This window comes from Ptychodera flava (genome assembly GCF_041260155.1).
Source record: "Ptychodera flava strain L36383 chromosome 23 unlocalized genomic scaffold, AS_Pfla_20210202 Scaffold_24__1_contigs__length_23054250_pilon, whole genome shotgun sequence".
NCBI lineage: Eukaryota > Metazoa > Hemichordata > Enteropneusta > Ptychoderidae > Ptychodera > Ptychodera flava.
The window spans coordinates 18,701,194-18,706,797 of NW_027248278.1; positions in this window are offsets into that span (position 1 = coordinate 18,701,194).

The window sequence follows — 5,604 nt, forward strand, 5'->3', positions numbered from 1 at the left end:
ACCCGTGTACGAGAGGAGGAGGAGCGGCAACCTCTACGGGAATCACACTACATATTGAGAATGACCACAACTGCCTGAAACTATCAGGGTCAAAACGTCCTCGTACTGTCACGTGACTCTTAAGTTTAACAAAAATAGGGAAGCACTAATCCGAACTTATTGTCAAATACGTAGATAGAGTTGTTCAAGGTTTGTGTGCAACTCCTATTTCTTGGCATTACTTCCATTTGTTGCATCCCACCGAAACTCGAGTTTTTTTTCGCGCTAAACCATACTCGACCTTGGTCTGGTTCAAGGGTTTCAAGCCCGAATTTTATTGCGAGTTGACATATTGCCGGAGGCACCGTGGACCGGTGGTTAGGGTATCGGACTCACTATCGGAGGATGGTGTGTTCGAGACTCTAGCATGGTGTTGTGTCCCTGAGCAAGGCAAATTTACTCCTAAGTGCCCCATTGGAGGTTAGTGGGTTATGCGTACGTCATCCTGTAATTGACCTAACACCCGTTGGATGATGGACTGAAAAAATAATTACGAGCCATTTACCAAAAAAAGGAATTCAGTTCCAGATTTGCACTTTTGCAGATTCAACGATACGGTCTTTGGCAGGGATCTCGACTTCCCATTTGAATGGTGGTCAGAATATACATTGTATGCATTATGGTTGCGAGACTGAGATTTCTTTATGCCACGAGACCATTGCTTCACTTTTTGACTGTAACAAGCCAGGGGGAATTCTTTGTGACAGATCGAAACTCAAGATATCATACTACAGATTCGCCAACACACCCACTCCTTTGCTTTGAAGCTGTTGTGGTCATGGCTGATTACACATGTACACATATAATAAATCAAAAGTCGCTAAACAAATTGTGTTGAACAAGAGATCAACACAACAGATATTGACATATTGTATTCCTAGGCAGGGAGCGCGTGACAATGCTGCCTTGACGGGTGTCCCGGACATGTATCGACTAACCATCTTTCCTCCGTGTTTGACGCACTGAGGGCTAAAGTATACTAGATCTCCTAACGATAACGCCGATTGGTAAAAACAACTTCAATGTAAATCTAAACCAAATGTATTCACAATCTTAGGAATACGCCAAGCACCTGTGAAAAGTCCAAGCACAAATGACATGATACAAATATATGTATACATATTGTAAGGTAGAATTTCTTTAATCCGATTAAAGATCAAACAGTTAGAAAAACAAAACAAACTATGCATTTGCAAATCGTGTAGTTGACAACGAAAGTTACACAGCTCTCAACCAATAGTGTGTTGTATGTGAAGGTTAACCTCGTCACATATTGCGAAAATTAGCATACTAGTGCTGGTAGAACATATTATTAAACAAACAACATCACTTCTGAATATTGTCAATTGTATTGTTGCATCTAGATAAAACAGAGAAGACCTGCGACTAGCACATTTTCTACGTCACTTTGCCTGCTATGACGTCAGACACTAGGTATAGTCTACAACCATTGCTACGTTGCAGCCTGATTAACACATTTCTAAACCGGAAAAATTAAAACAGGCGTTTCACAGGGTTGTACTTCGATAGAATTCTACAAACAGTAATAGGTAGAATAGATCGCTCAGTGAATGCCTACTTTTTTGAAAAGTTAAGCGAAAGACCGATTTCACGAATCCTGTTTCTAGCTGTGCTCTTTCCAAGCAAAGCTCTTGTCTCGGCCGTACGTTTTTTCTTCACGAATACCACATAGACGACAACGCCCCAACTGTCAACAGAACCACGGCGATCACTGCTAGAGTCAACCATAATGCGCTGATTTGCACTCGACTCCTCGTCTCCTCGGTCTTAGTCCATCTACCATCTATCAGAACACCGCCATAGTACACCTCGGTGCGTGTTTCGATTTTCCTCACGTCAGATCGTGAATCAATGATCCCATGTCCACGAACAGATGAACCACTCTCAGCTTTCACGTTACTATCTCCATCCAACGTGGGAAAGAGCCCTTTTCCCTGATCCACACCGGCCATACCGTACAACTTCGATACTAAGGTTCTACAATTGCCTTCCAAAATCTGTGATAGTTGGTCGACGAAATGCTGACAATTGCGGTAGTGGAAATGATAACGCGTTTTGTTCCACTTGTCGAGAAAGTCCTTCAAATCACTCATTTTACACCTACTGACCCCAACCTTTGCAAAGTCACGGACATTTCGTGTCTTGTACATGAAATTTGGATCGTTGATATCTCGTACATTGACGCCATCTTTTCCATACTCATAGGTAAACCCACGATACTCTATGAACTGGTGTTCCAAGCGATACGGGCGGCCATCAGAATGTGCCGATGAAAGGAGACTACTAAGAGTGGACCATCCCTCCCAAATCTCAAAATACCTTCGGTTAGGTCTCCTCGACAGCCATCCTCGTCGTGTGTTTTGGGGTTCAGACAGCTTTTCGTGGTTCTCTCCGACTCCAAGAGACAGCGCACTCTTCTTGTAGTGCACTGACGGGTGTAGTTACAGTAGAACTCAGTCCCTGCACAGACCGTGTCAGGCGCCTTGTAATCACTGGAGCTTTGGAGCTGAGCGGTGACGACAACAGACAAAATAGGTGCCAGAACCAGCAACGTTTGAAATCCCATGCTTAGTAGAATATCAAATGTTATGAATCCTGCAAACTTTAAGTCTGGTGGTCGTCTGACGACGTCACTGTCGTGATTGCTGCCGGTGTTATGGAAAATCGACCCCTCGACAAGCAGTGAAGTGTTGCATCTCCTCAACTCAACGAGAATGAACAACAGCAAATACAGAAACCTCACAGATACAACGGTCAAATTCACATATCTTCCTCTTTTCTTTTTGTATGCTCGGGTATATATTACATTCGAGTAGAAAACAGTGGGCGAGTGCTTTAGTTGCTATATAATGAAGGATGAAAACCACGCTTCCCGCTTTCTTAAATAGAAATTCCAAAAAATCCAACCCAGCCTCGTCGGACCATTCGCAGTTGGGGACGTTTCCTGTTAGTACAGGAAGTGTACTTTATCATACATATATTCTAATAGTTCTTTGTCTATCAGCCATGAAAGTTTCCAATTAAGATGTTATAGCCCGTGTCATCTGTAACAAAATGAAAGACTTTATGGTCTTAAGCCGAGTATTGTATTTCCGACGAACACGAAAGGAGAAGTCGGTGATTTTACAGCGCATGCGCTTTGCATCGAAACCACTGCTACACGTCATCAATTAATTCCATTTTCACTTTTACTTCACAAATCATTCGAGTCTACTGTAGCCGCTTTAACTGTTAAAATCCAAGGCGTTTCTGGACCACGTACGCAGCAGTTCGCAGAAGTTGAAATGACAAAATAGGCAATAAGTGATATATTATATTGAGTCGTGATGAATTTCTGAAAACAGGAGACCCGCGTAAACTCAAAACCTTACACATATAAGCCCCAAATCAACCAAGCTAACTACAAGCTATATACTCTAAATCGTTGCTAATAGTAATATTGCTTCCGGATTGTTGTACACAGCAGACAGTACTCAGAGTGGGGATGGCGAATTTGACTGTCTGCCATCACAAATACCAATCTTTCTCATTCTAATCATTGCTAACGACTGAGTAATCAAAAGAGTAAAAGGTTGTGAGGTTATTTCGCCTCTGACGTCTTAACAAAAACAAGTGAAAGCTTTCATAGTGTCAGGACATGGATATTTTTCGATGTAGCAAACATTTCTGCCGTGTCTATATACGGTTATATTTGTACTTTTACATGTAAAACTACTTTTTGCTTTCAAATAGAGAATTGGAAAACTAAAATATATTTCCGTATTATCACGAATTGCAAGCTTAAAGTGTAATACCATCATATATTTGACAAAGTAGAAAATGTAAAGCTTGGATGCATTGGTGGCTAAATGTGACTTTTAACTTTCCATTCACTCTCTATATGTGGACAGAAACTTAAATACTAGAATGACTATCACGAGTGACTCATCCTAAATATTCTTGCTTAAGAACAGTACTGCTCACATCAGATCAACATATTTTCGACGAAAAAGTGTCACAAAGTTTTGTATCGTTGAACTTGAATGTTTTTTACTTGCCCGACTTCAAACATCCGCTTTCGTTTTCCCATTGAATAACGCATGAAATGTGCATACGGGATGAAGGGTCGAGCAACCGTTGGCTGTCAGATCAACCTGCAGATTGTCATTACAAACTGCACGTAAAAGACATCAAATCAGGTCCAATAATCGTTATCATTCAAGGTAACTATGAAAATTACCAGGTCCAAGGAACATATAGATGATGACAAAGGCAATGGGGTCATCTTGAACCACGAAATAGTGGTGGTACCAGGTGTTGTCAAAAATAGGTCATCATTTCTAATTTGCACGCTGTTGAGTATCAATTTAAAACGACAATTACCTTGCTGCTACTTTTGCCTAGGTCACGTGCGACATGATTCACATAATCCTGTAAAACGACACAACTAAATGAATGTGTGTAAATGGTGTTTGTACTTAAGACATCAGTTGAATCAATCCTTATGGAATGAAGATAGGAAACGAAACGTCCTTCCTACTACCCTTACTAAGGCTTTTAATAGTGAAACAAGGATTGAAATGACTGGCGATTTTTGGATTGACTTAGTGTTTTATCGAAGTAAACTCTGGTAAACCTATCATATCTGCCACTGCAACCTACTCTATGTGTACCGTGCTCAGACTTGCCGTGGACCAGCAAACGGATTTACAAATACGTTCTGTCCTTGCAGAAACAGCGTCACTAACATTACCCCTCGCTTCAGATTTCAACTTTCAATTTCTTAAATCCATATTAATCGAACCAAGGGTTCTAAGTACCGACTTCTTCATTTTGCCGTTCTCATTTAGCGAGTATAGTCGTCTATTCTCGAACTATCATGACAGAGGTAAACGCCCATTCCAACGTTCATACCGTGACCAATAAAACAAACCCCGTCTCTTACAACTTTAACTCTGTTCGTTTTATCGTTTTATGTAATATCATCTAAAATGGTTATGGGTGAGATTAGATACCTTTCTGCGTCGTCAACTTCGAGTATGTTCATTTTGAATGCAACTTGTTGTCTAAGTATGCAAATAGGTTTTCCTGTTTGTCCACATAAACATCTGTGTGTATTCCGTAACCCAACCTACCCTATTTAAAACCTTTCGACCTTTAACTCCGTTTTGTCTATTTCAAAAGTAAGCATGATTCTGCCAAATTTTGATATCTTTTGATGGGTCACACTGAAATAAAAAGGTTCCCGACCAATCTACCCAATTACCTTATGGCTTGTAAAGGGGAGCACGCATTTTCTTGCGCTTTACTTCGCATTGGAGCTTATAAAAAGATCGAGCCACTAGTTGTACCTGGAAGTTTACGATCGGCGACATTGCATACCATTAACATCCGAATAAATCGAAAGCGGAACCCAAAAACTGACACTTCTCAAATTTCTAAGCAGGTAATTTATGCATCGCGTAAGTCACGAGTGAATTACATTATTATTCAAAAGTGACTATGCAGGGGGGTTAATGGGAGGTGATATGTCTTAACAGATGAGAAAAACTGTGGAAAAAAGCT